The following is a 14,151-nucleotide window of genomic DNA, read 5'->3' as shown; positions in this document are numbered from 1 at the left end:
CCTCTAACAGCTTCTTAATTATCCTTATCAGGATTTTATTAGAGGATTCTGCCAGACCATTTCCTTGAGGATAATATGAGGTGGAATGAACCAGTTTAATACCCATTGAATCACACATTTCCACCAATTCTTTTTACCTGAAGGCTGTTGCATTATCTGTGACCAGTTTATGTGGGCAACCAAACCTGGTAAATATATTTTCATCTAAAAACTTCATGACCACCTTATGATCAGCCTTTCTGGTAGGAACTACTTCAATCCACTTAGTGAAATAATAGCCATCTGTGTTGGCCATTGGAATCTGGATTGATTTCTCCAATGAAATCCAAGCCCCACTGTTGAAAAGGTCCTTTTGCAAGTATTGGTTTTAAGGGCAGGGATTTCAACTGTTGTTTTCCTTCAAATCTTTGGCACCTATCACAAGATTTAACAAAAGAAAATACATCAGAAAATAAAATGGGCCAATAGTACCCAGCTCTAAGAATATTATGGGCACTAGTTTTCCAATAATGGTGTCCTCCACACATGCTAGAATGAAATTGTTGCATGACTTCTATTGACTGTTCTTTGTCTAGACACCTCAAAAGCACTCCAGATGGATCCCTCCAGTAGAGCAGATTTTCATTAATGCAATATTTGGTTGCCCTAAGCTTTATAGTTCTGGCTTGACTTTGAGTAAAGCTTGAAGGGATTTCTAGCTTCAGCAAGAAATTAATTATTGCAGAATACCAATCACAAGAAGCTAGATTTTCAGCCACTGACTGCTTTCTGTCTGGTTCAGCTGCTTCCTCTTCTTCATTTGTTTGACCGATTTCTGCAATTGTGCCCAGGAAATCTTTATCTAATGATCTGCAATTTTCTTCAGCCAATAACTTGGCAAGACCCTGACCTTTGACAAGCTTGGTGGGCTTCAGTTCTATATTAAATTCAATCAATTTTGCAATCCATTTAGCCCTTCTTCCATCAGCATCAAGTTGTGTTAAGACATCTTTTATTGCAGCAGAGGGTACATATGCAATTATCTTGGAATGCAAGATATAAACTCTGAAAGCTTTCAAGGATTTGATAAGGGCATATGCATGTTTTTCAATAATATCATACCTCAGTTCAGCATCCCTCAAGTTCTTGCTGAAAAATGCTACTAGATGTTCTGAACCTTCTTCATCTGCCTACAATAAAACTGCTGCAATGGTGTCTTCAGATGCAAATGAGAATACATGGAACTCCTTTCTGTAATCTGTACTTATTAAAGTGGGAGTCTCCATAATAGCCTTCTTAATGGACTAAAAAGATCTTCTTGCTATATCAGTCCATTTGATTTCTGCCCCTTTCTTCAACATGGAGGTAATATGCTTCACATATTCATCAAAATTCGGAATAAACCTCATTACAAAATTAATTTTGCCCAAAAAGGACTAAACATCCTTCTTTGATCTCGGGACAGATAAGGTCCGTATTGCTTTCACTCTTTCTGGGTCAATTCGGACACCTGCAGCAGAAACAATGTTATATATCTAGGGGGGATAATATGGGGTACCAAAGGAGGTACCCAAGGTAATAATGTAATAATGGGATGGGCCATAGTAATAAATAAGGTGGTTAACCCATGTCATGTAAGGGACCACAAGTAGTTAATAATAATGTAAAGGGCCCATGGTATTAGTTGATGGTATGAGGAAACCATGGTAATGATGCATGGTATTGTATGTATGAGGCCTATATAGAGGCTAGAGACTCCACATGGAGAGATGAAGATGAAGAGAAGTATTATTGTATGAACAGGCATATGACTTGTGGAGTGCTCTCCTTCCTTAAGGAGTGAATGTATGGTGTTGCCCTACCTTAAGGGTTTGATCAATAAAGAAGCATTTCTATCTATTTCTATCTTGTTATTATTGGTTATTCTCTATTCTCATATATTCCCGGGTTAGATCTACAACAATTGGTATCAGAGCTACAACAATTGGTATCAGAGCACTTTCTTGGGCAAACCGTGGAGAATTTTTTTTCATTTTTGCAGGGATTTTTTGGGTGGCGAATTTGCAGATCAGATCTGTACGTTTTGGTGCAAGATCTATAGAATATAATTGTAGATCTGTATTCATTGTGCAAAAATAGCCTATTTAAAAAAAAAATCGGTTAAATCGGAGTCCGGATGAAGAAGATATCGCTGATTTAAAAATCAGTAGGGTTGCAGACAATTTTTTGGGGCAGCGAATTTGCGGCACAGATCTAGACCTCTTGGCACTAGATCTACAAAATCTAATTATAGATCTGGAATCTTTGAGAAAAAACACATGATTTCAAAAAAAAAATCAGTCGAATCGGAGTCCGGATGAGGGAGATATCGCTGATTTAAAATCAGCTCTTTTTGCAGAAATTTTGGGTGACGCCAAGAGAGTAGCAGCGCAGATCTGAAATTCTAGTGTCTGAATCAGATTTCTATCACATGGGCAGATGCAGAATGGTTGTTCCATTTCTAAAAACAGGTTATAATAGGGATTCTGAGCAATATTGACGGATCTGTGACCATTTCAATTTTTCGCCAATATTTTTGTGATGGCGGACCTAGATCGCTTTGAACAGGAAGACTCTTTTTTGGGTCGTCTCACTAAGCTCCGACAGACTGGTACAGTGGAGGAATATATTACCACTTTTGAAGCCTTAGCCTTCCGCACTAGGGGTCTCACAGATGCATTCTTCAAGGACTGTTTTATCTTCGGTCTTAAAGAAGCCATCAAAGCTCAAGTTCTACTTCACCACCCTTCCACGTGGACGGAGGCTTGCCAGTTAGCTCGTCAGGTCACATTGCCTAGCAAAGATTTTATTTTTACAGAAAAGAAGGAAACTATGGAACCTAAAGGGTTACTTCCTACTGGTATATCCTTATTGCAGATTCATGGATTGATTCAGAAAGAGAAGATCATTGTTTCTATCAATCCTAGTTGTAAACATAATTTTATTAGTGTTAATTTGGCAAAAAAATTGCAAGTCCCAGCAAAACAAATTGAACATACACAGGTTGATGATAAGGATGTTCAAATCTATAAGGATTTGAAGCTTTCTATGGATAAGTATGTGTTTCATGGTGATTTTTATGCTTCAGATACGAATAACATGGATGTTGTTTTGGGATACCCTTGGATGGAATTAGTGGGTACTACCAATATTAATGTGCAGAAGAAATTCCTGAAGCTCTGGTATAAAAAGAAGAAAATTACATTACAGGATATTTCCATTAATAAGCAGGTAGAGTCCAAGGAGGCTGAAGCAGAAGATGTTCAAGGGACTGACACATCAGATGATGAGCCTTTGATGATCGACAATCAAACACAAACAGAGGCTGCAGAAGAAAAGGCTACAGGTGATGATACATCAGAGGAGGGCTCAGTGGTTGAAGTCATATTGAAAAAGAAGACACCACAACAGGCACCACAGCAGGGTGAAGTCAAGCAAAAGCCATCGTGGGTTAAAACTTCAACATATCAGCACCCACATCACCCCGCAAGACAACCATCAAGATGGAAACCAAGTAGTCCCATGAAGGATAGCGAGGAGAGAAGATCCACCTACTACACACAGAAGAGCTGCCACGGTCAACTTCCATCTCAAGCGAGCGAGGCACCAGCGAGATCGAGGGTTCACCTTTCTCTTGGATGGCTAGATGCACGTGCATGGTACCAGTGGACTACTCTTTTGAGTAGATCTTATTATTTATGTTCTTCCCATGTTTCGGGGACTAAACATGCTTAGGGGGGTGGAATGTTATATACCTAGGGGGGACAATATGGGGTACCAAAGGAGGTACCCAAGGTAATAATGTAATAATGGGATGGGCCATAGTAATAAATAAGGTGGTTAACCCATGTCATGTAAGGGACCACAAGTAGTTAATAATAATGTAAAGGGCCCATGGTATTAGTTGATGGTATGAGGAAACCATGGTAATGATGCATGGTATTGTATGTATGAGGCCTATATAGAGGCTAGAGACTCCACATGGAGAGATGAAGATGAAGAGAAGTATTATTGTATGAACATGCATATGGCTTGTGGAGTGCTCTCCTTCCTTAAGGAGTGAATGTATGGTGTTGCCCTACCTTAAGGGTTTGATCAATAAAGAAGCATTTCTATCTATTTCTATCTTGTTATTATTGGGTTATTCTCTATTCTCATATATTCCCGGGTTAGATCTACAACAATTGGTATCAGAGCTACAATAATGTCCTAATAGCTTGCCTTCTTCTAAAGAAAATTGTGATTTTTTAGGATTGAATGAAATCCCAAACCTTCTACACTTCAGAACACTTTTTTCAAATGCTGCAAATGGTCTTGATGGCTGCTAGAGTAAACTTTTATGTCATCAAGGTAGATGAGGACAAATTTATCCTTCTCTCCTACAAATGCTATATCCATAGCTCTCTGAAAGGTTACTCCAGCATTCATCAACCCAAAACGCATCTTGGCATACATAAAAGTGCCCCAAGGAGTGGTGAATGTGGTCTTCTCTTGGTGATCTAGGTGCACAGCAATCCGATTAAAGCCTGAAAATCCATCCAGGAAGGACATTACTTTGGCCCCTGAGACCTTCTGCAGCAAATGCTCCATTTTCGGTAGGGGATAATTATCTTTCTTTGAGCACTTGTTCAAAGTTCTGAAATCAACACACCGTATGATTTCTCTACTTTTCTTCCTGACCACCACTAGATTGGCTATCCATTTGGAATATCTAAGAGAAACTATGCTCTTGGTAGCCAGCAATTTTTTAATTTCTTTTTCAATTAGAGGAAGAAGCATGGGATTTATTGGTCTCAACTTTTGTTTGAAAGGTATTGTGTCTTTCTCTAAAGGGATTTTATGATGAATAATCATTTTATCATAAGTTTTGAGGTCACTATACTCCTAGGCAAACACATCAACAAATTGTTTCATTATTTTTCAATATTCAGATTTTTGGTCAGCAGATAGATGAGTGGACAGATTTATGTATCTAGCCTGACCTGAACTTCCTATATCATGCTTACAGACTATAGAATGATCTTCTTTTTGGGAAGCCTTGTAAGGCACATCATTTTGGTCAAACAGTCTTTCAAGAGGAATTAGACCCTCAGGAATATGATTGTTGGGAAGCTGAACAATTCTATTTTTACCAATCTTGTTTCTAAGATGGGATTGGGGACTTTCTTGCAAGGCTTCATTTTCTTGGTCAATTTGCATTTCGGAAAACTCATCAATGACTTACGAAAAGCTATTTAATTCATCATCATCATCAAAAACTTTCCAATGCTGGACATTATCAGGCAAGGATGGTCTGTATTTCATTTGGACTTCATATACCAGTCTGGGAGGCATGGGAGGAATAAATAGACTAGCAGACACACCAAGGGAATCAGCAAGCTGATTTTGGGCTCTAGGAATGTATGAAATATAGAAATAATCAAAAGAATCTCTTATTCTCCATACCTCATCTCTGTATGCTTTCAGCCTTGGGTGCTTTGCTTGAAATGTTTTATTTACTTGCTGAATGATCAAATAAGCATCTCTAAACACCTTTATGTTCTTGATTCCTTTGTCTTTTGCTGCATTAAGGCCCAATAGCAGAGCGTCATACTCTGCTATGTTATTTGTGACTTGAAAAGCCGGCTTAAAAGACAGTTGTGTACATTCTTTCTCTGGAGATATTAGCACCATCCCTGCTCCTGCAATCTCCCTGGAACATGCTCCATCAAAGAACATCTCCCAAACCTAACTTCCTTGTTTTTCTTCGGCCTGAACTATTGGTTTCCTGATCTGCATTGCAGCCTTCTGAGATTCTTCTATTTGGAGAATACATGCTCCAAAATAAGTGTCCACAACATAAATAGGATGATTGGTAGGATTTATTTCATCACTAATGATATATGCCAGTTTTGCTTCTCTATATAATCTCCTGCTTTCTCCTCCAAACACTGGGACAATGGCATAAGATAGATCATTTTGTAATGTCCCACCTAGTCTCTTAATCCATCCTCTAGACAGCAACATACCAAACTTAGGAGGGACATCTGCTACCACAACATCCATCATCATACTCTTCATGGGCAGCTGAGTTAAGGTAATGGCCAAGTCTTTGATTAATCCTAGGCATTTCACTTTCCTTGAATCAAAAGAGAATAAGTCATGATATGGTCTGGTGATGTCAAGGCCTAACTCCTCCATGACAACTTTAGGCATCAAGTTGTGGCTGGCCCTTGTTTCTAGCAGGCAATTGTGGAGGATTTTGTCATGAATGGTCAAAGAGACATAAAAAGATGGAGAATTATTATCAGCAGGTTCAATCATAGGGCTGAGCACAATGGTAGGCTTTTCATCTTGCAAATTGACAGAGTTAGTGGAGGTTTGTGTAGTTTCCAGCTCAAGAGCTTCAAGGATATACTTTCTAAATACTTCACTTTTCACCAACTCTACCAGAGGCACATATATTTTCAATTTCTGAACTTATGACTCAAAGCTAAAAGAAGAGGAAGGCAACTTATCAGAACCTCTTACCTCTTGAACTGGAGCTTTGAGAATGACTGGGTCAGCTGCTGGTCCTCTCTGTCTGATATTCTGTGAGTATGTTTGGAAAACAGCTCTTTGAGCAAGATTCTCCTTGAAATTTTTTGCATTGGACCTCAGGTTGTATCTTTGTTCTTCACCGGTTTGTATAACTACCTCTCTGTCCCACTCCTGACTATCTTGTGCTTGCAACAATGATTCTTCATACGCAGTCAATGTCAAAAAAGTAGCACTGCCTTTATCTTCCATGCAGTGAATTTCATCCTAATCTTCTTCAAATTGTTCCTCCTCCATGACTACATTTTGGAAAGGAGCTTTAACTTTCTGTTCTTCATTTGGTTCCTTACCCCTCTGAATGATTTGCAACTATTCATTTGATCTTTTAAATGGATTTGAATTTCTTGGAGCAAATGTGTTCTACTACCTTGTCTTTCGTGAATTCTGCTCAACCTTTAGCTTAGAAATTTCAGTAGCCAATGACTCTATCATCTTAGTCATTTTGTCTAATTTAGGCTCTGAAGATGATGTAGAGGAAGTAGAAGCCTGGCCTCTTTGCTTCCTTCTATCAGCTTGACCTTTGAGCTTTTCTGCAACCATAATATTAGACTTTACTTCTAGGGTTGCATCCTGCATATCAGCTAGAGTGGCACATCTTTGTTCTCTCAATAACAGGCAAAAATCAGAGTCAAAAGAATTAGCATAAGTGAGTTTGGAAGAGGTGGGGGTAGGCTTTACCTCAGCTGGTATCTTACTATACATATGATTGAATCTTTTATTAAAATCAGGCAATGATTCCCCATTTTCCCTCTTCAGGTTACCAAACTCAGTATGATAATACAGCGAGTCCTTTTTATCTCCCCAGTGCTTCAAAAATGCATCATCTAAGGCTTCAATATCAGCAATAGATCTAGGAGCTAGTTCTTTGAACCACTTCCTGGCCTCTCCATAAAAGCTCTGGACAAAGACTCTCATCCACACATCATTTTCACTTATATCTAAGTTATTAGCATAACTGTAAAAAGCTTCTAGGTGTTCTTCTGTTGTTACTCCCTCTGTGCCAGTGAACATAGGCATATATTTTTGATATTCCCCCACAGGCATGGGATTCAAAGGAACAAGCAAGACCAAAGGTCCATATCTAGCAGCAACAATTCTTTCTATCTTTGTGGGTGCTTGCTGGCCTCCCATGACTGGGGTATGTGGAAGGATACTAGAACATTGAGAAGTATGAAACAATGAAATGGATGACAGAGACAAAAGGATGTTATGGACTGTGTGGGAAGCTTTGTTTGGACTGAGATTCAAAAGGAAACTAACTGCACAAGGGGCTGAATTAATCTCTGAAGGAATTTCCTTATTAATAGTACTGGGCTCTAAATCTTCAAACTGTATATCTTCAGCTATGATTTTATCTTTCAGAGATGAATGAGATTTCTTAGGCTTACCTAATCCTGAAGCCCCTTTTTGTGATTCTTTCTTCGATTTGACAGTCCTCTCAGGGTCAGGCACTGGTTCAGCTGGTGATTTCTAAGGATTTCTTCAAGTATGTCTCACAAACTGAGCTAGAACTTCAATGTGGAGTCGCCAAATGTTTGTCTTTCTCTAGTGGAGTCGCCAGATAGATGATTACAACTAGAAATGCGCCCAGACCTTGTCTATCATCAAAATATGGAACTGTGTCATTCCCCAGGGAAGCTGAGCTTCAATCTCCTCTCCTCAGCAACGGCGCCAATTAATGTTATCACCCCAAGAAAATCTCCTAGGTTGTATATCAGAGATGCTCGGGAACATTACAAAATCAACAAAAATTTTGGAAAATGGTGGATGAATGGAAGGAATGATGCATATTCAAGCCAGATAACCAGTTCTACTATGCTTAACCCCAGACATGGGTGAACACCCCCAGACTACAAGGCTTTAGACCACCAATTACTCACAATTTGAGGATTAAGTGGAAATGGAGAATACTGAGCACACCAGCAGATGCACAGGACCCTGTGATGGCCAGCTGCAACCAGTAAGAGGTCTGTAAATCTATTTCCTAATGCACAGATAGGATGACAGCTCTTTGGCATTAAAATAATAGAAACTTGCATACACATTGAATGATACATACTAGAATTTATCACAGAGGTGGGATGACAGCCCCTATAATGTTAAACATCAAGAGCACATTAAAAATGCATAACAGACACTACTTGGAACAAATAAGAAGTGGAAAGTGAGCAATTAACAGCAAAATAAGCTTGCATTAGTTGAAAATGAAGACCAGACGTTGTAGGTATCACAGTAGTTACAGTCTCCAGAAGTTGAACTTTACATCAAAACAACATTTATCAACCCTCATTACATCTTCTTTCTGGGTATATATGGAGGTTGATTACAAAAACTATCTTCCATCCTATACATGAAGGGGTCATAATGGACCACCAACCACATTAACTGCTTGATATGGGCCTCTGCTATGATCTGTTGCTTTAATGAACAAAATTTGACATTCTCTTGTACTTAGATGTACTTCTCCAACAAGTGGAATGTTGTATGGAACAAGTTCCATAACTGCTAAAGGCGTTTAACTGCTCAAGGCTGTACTTTCCTTCCCTGGCCGTGCTGCTAGTTGAATGTGGTTGTTGCGGATTTAATGCGCAGAGTGTTGGATCATGGCCTCCTTCCTCCTTCGCGTGCAAAGGACAGGCCAAAAACACAAAAACCATATGGAAAATGAACGAGGGCCTAGCAATGAATGCTAGCCATTGGATGGAACTGGTGAACAGCTGAGATCTCATGGCGGGAGGTGATGGGAAGATGCGGGGCGGAGTGAATATGAACCATCAAATCTTACAAATAGATGGCGGGGATCAACTTGCATGGGATATCGGGAGGAATGTGAGCAGGGAGAACATAAGCCGTTGGATTTGGACGTGGCAGATCCAACGGTTATCACGCGGGAAAGGTGTGAGAATCTTAACGAGCAGGGAAATGTACGTGTGGGCGGTAAGCGGTTTCCCCACACTGCTTCGAGATGGCAGGCGATTTTCGTATGGGGGGGCACGAGCATGTTCAATGAGAAACACGTAGCTGGTAGGTCCAGCGGGAAACCGCTTTCCCCGTGGGCTATCATATGTGCAGGTTAGGGGAGTGGGAGCTGCGAATACCGTCAGATCCGCAGGAAATGATCGGACGGCCCAGGTTTAAAGCATGTGTTTTTATCGATGTGACAGGGGAAGGCCTCGCTGATAACACTTTTTCGTATGCACGCGGCTATAAAGGGTTAAGACCTTAGCGTCGGGGGTTATATGACCACAGTCTCATGGGTTAACTTTGCGCTCGGACCCAAGGGAAAAGGAATTATACGGGGTTTATGAAGAATTATAGAGGAAATAGAAATAACGGGGTTAAGGGAGAATAAGGAGCATGAGGGGGAAGGAGGAAATGGAGGTAGCGGGTGTTATAAGGGTATAAAGAAAATAAAGGGGAAAGGATAAAATGAACAGCTGGGAGCTCCCTTTTTACAAAAAACACATGGCCTCTATGTCTTTGACCCAGCAAATACCGATATGTAGTGGAGCTAACAGGGAGAACTTAATCAAAGAGAAACATAGTGGTGGACTTCTCGAACATTTTGGTATAGATAAAACTTATGAACAGTTGAACAGATTTTATTTCTAGCCAAAATGAGATCTGAAGTGGAAAAGTATGTGAAAACTTGCAAAGTCTGTGAATATGCAAAGGGAAGAAGCCAAAACATAGGTTTGTATGTTCCATTACCAATTCCAGATAGGCCTTGGGATTTGGTAAATATGGATTTTGTTTTGGGCTTACCAAAGACTCAAAGAGGGAATGATTCAATTTTTGTTGTAGTGGACAGATTTTTAAAAATGGCACATTTTATTCCATGTTATAAAATTAGTGATGCTACTCACATTGCTAATTTGTTTTTCAAGGAGATTGTAAGATTGCATGGGTTGCTTAAGAGTATTGTCTAAGACAGGGATTCCAAATTTGTTGGACATTTCTGAAGGAAATTATGGAAGAAGTTGGGAACTAAACTGGGTTTCATTTCTTCCTATCATCCACAAACTGATGGACACACTGAAGTTGTGAACAGGAGTTTGGGTAATCTTTTAAGGAGTCTTACTGTAGAAAATCCGAAGGAGTGGGATCAAGTGTTGGCACAGGCTGAATATCCATATAATGACTCACCTAATAGGAGTATAGGGTAGATTCCATTCCATATAGTTTATGGAATACATCCAAGAGGAGTATCTGAGTTAAGAAACTTGGGAAAAAATGAGATGAGAAGTGCAGAGGGAGAAGATTTTGATTCAGAAATACAAGCAAGAAATGAAAAAGTGAAATAACAGCTGCATGATAGCAACATCAAGTACAAAAATAGAGTAGACATGAGAAGAAAAGAAATGAACTTTGAAGTTGGAGATATGGTTTTAGCACACCTAAGGAAGGAAAGATTTCCAAAGAGGGAGTATAACAAATTGAAGTTCAAGAAAATTGGACCACGCAAAGTATTAAGGAAATTTTCTGCAAATGTATATGAAATTGAATTACCCCCTGATGTTGGAATATCTCCAATTTTCAATGTTGTTGATTTGTACAAGTATGAAGGTGAAATTACAAATGATACAGAAGAAGACCAAGAGACACAGGAAATTGACTGGGTAAAACGGTTACCTACAGCAAAGGAATTATAGCTAGAAAGGATTTTAGACAAGAAAGTGTTCAAGAAAACCAGAGTACAGGAGTACTTTCAGTACTTGGTCAAATGGAAGGATAATCCAGTTGCTGAAGCTACTTGGGTAACAGAAAGCATACTATAGAAATTGGGCAGTTCTGTAGAAAATCTCATGGACAAGAGCCCATGAAGAATTTTGTCCTCAAGAGTCTCATGCAGGAGCATAAGGCTTAAAGACAAATTCGAAGAATTATTCCAAAAATACATGAAAATCTACAAGAAAAGGAGTGGGATCCTTTAGCCATCAATTTCCATGTTTTTCTAGTTAAGCATATAGCTAGAATATAGGATTTGATCATGATGTAATAAGTTTTAGTTAGTTACCTGTAGTGGAGATTCTCAAGGAGAATGCCTCGCAGGATAGATAGGATTAATAAATTTTAGCCTTTGAATTAGGATATGGTTGTTAGGATGAACCGGTACTTATGTAACTTTCACGCTATTGTAAAGGGATTGACTGTTAAAGAAATTTGGCTTTCCAGGAGAAAATCCAGTGAATTGGGGAAAATTGTCTCTGTGCATGTGAATGAGAAATTCCTGTCAAATCCCGAAGGATAACTCCTTCGAAATCTCTGTGTGTTGTGCAATCTGAAGTTTAATTGTGGTTCGGTGAGACTGAATGAATTTTTGTTGACTATATTAAATTCATGCTTTTCCTTTTAACTATTTTTTTCGTGAACTCTGAGTGTGTGGAACGAACAGTCAAGAGAAGTGGAGCGGATGATCGAGATCAATGGAAGAACACCCAAGGACACAATACATGAAGATCTGTTTTGGACCATTAGATCTTGGTCGAGGCAGATCAACGATGTTCGGGCGTTAACCAACAGTTAACAAGCCAAGGCGGTTTTGAGAAAGCACAAGTGGATATCGAGCGGAAGAAGGGCGGTAAGTGGTAATTCCTCCATTGGCTCCGATTCCATACATATCGTGACATGTAGAAGAGAGGAGAGAAAAGGAAACCACTTTTTTGGGTGCATTTGGAGCACGTGGGTTAGCGACCTGTTGTGCTCTACAACAACCCCCCATTTCATATCATGGTTATTCACATATAAAAAACTATCATATGAAATAGGTCCCTTTTAGTTTTGATTGGTATCAACATTGTATTATTCAAAAAGGTCCGAAAGCAAAATGAAGACATTATAAAAAACCTTTTGGACAAACCAATTTTGGTCTTATAATATAAATAATCAATCTTTTATCATTGCAATAAAGGGATTGCAAGATCACATATCGCAATGACATAGGAGGCATACTTTAAAGGCCCATTGGTTTTCTCCGATGCGATAAAAGTTCCTTTCGCTCCGATGCGATGCGATATCGCTATCGGCGATCGGCGATACACTATCCATGCTTTCTTAAAGTGCCCATACTCCCGATGCGATGCGATATCACTATCGGCGATCGGGGATTTCAAAAGGTGTCAATATAAGGATTTAAGTTTTCCCCGACGCCCGATTGTGATAAAGCCAGAAGCGCAAACTTCAAAAAAGCCGTTAAAACAAAGGGATATTACGATTAATTCATATTAAAAGCCTTATCTGTCAAATAGTGATTTACCTGCGCTCAACCGCCAAAACATCCAAGGCACGCTTAAACAAATCATTCGGCCGATTAATGATATGATGGGCATTTAAAGGATTGGCAGGTTTTAATGACCATTTAATGTAATAGTAAGTCCTAAAATCTTCTCATAGATTGTATCCGCGGTCACTTTAAAGTTAATCCCTCATCACGCATTGATCAATATATCTCGCTCATATTTGGTTTTCACTACCAATTCTCTGTGTTACGCTTATTTTCACTCCTGTGCAGAATTCTTCCGAAGCAGAAAACTCAAGAAGAATGGGGAAGAAGTCTAAGAAAACCACAGTCGGTTCCGCTGTGCCAGCCACAGGACAAGCCGTCGCTGATCCAACAAATAAAAAGAAAGGATTGATATTTGATACTACATGTTCTGGTCTCGGCAAAACTACTTGGCAAAGTACCTATAATTTGATTGAGGCCGAAGAACCTGAAGTGACAACAGTACAAGCCACTACAGATGTGACTCGGAAATCTGATGGTACTTTAAAGGACTTAGCCGACTCCTTCCTTCATCGGATAGCAGCTCGGGAACAAATTCTCCCATATACGGATGTAGTGAGGTGGGAAATTGAGGAAATCCCAATCACAGACAAAACTTTCTGCACCAGAGATGGGAGAATCTTCGGTTCATTCAAGGCTGATGATTTAAGGCAAATGTATCATTTGCCTGAGCCAGAGAAGAAGTACAACAAGGCATTTTTGGAGAAATTCCGAAAAGAGAACGAAATTGAATCCGAACCCATCCGGGATTGGAGACAAAATCCGGCAAAACACAAGCATGAATCTTCCGGTAAGTATTCTGTTGATTCCCTATGTTCTCCTTATTGTTATGCTGGGATAATGATGTGTAGATTGTGGGGGTTGCACGATTCCGCCAATTTCACTATAGAAATGGTTCCCTTGATGGAAGCGGCGTGTAACAATGAAATAATGGATTGGGCAACTATACTGTCAGATAAACTAGCAACAGCTGTTCTTGATTTTAGAAATAAGACACACGTTACTGAAAGGTTAATTCCCCCATTCTACTACTGTGCCTATATTCTAGATACCCTGTGTTTTAATTCTAAATTTCCTGTGCTCGGCTGGAGGTGGACATCACAAGACCCCATGCCTATTCACATATACCATCAGAAATTGTGGAAAGCTTCCTATAAGCACCATTTATACCAAGTCTGCAATGGCTTTATGTTACCCATTCATTACTCTATTTTTGATAAACCTGCTCCCAAGATTTCCTACCAAGCCGGGATTGATTTAACATCAATAGGAAG

This window comes from Pinus tabuliformis, chromosome 7, assembly GCF_031772625.1.
Source record: "Pinus tabuliformis cultivar Carrire ecotype Pingquan chromosome 7, CPIR1, whole genome shotgun sequence".
Lineage (NCBI taxonomy): Eukaryota > Viridiplantae > Streptophyta > Pinopsida > Pinales > Pinaceae > Pinus > Pinus tabuliformis.
Note: the sequence above shows the minus strand (reverse complement) of the source record.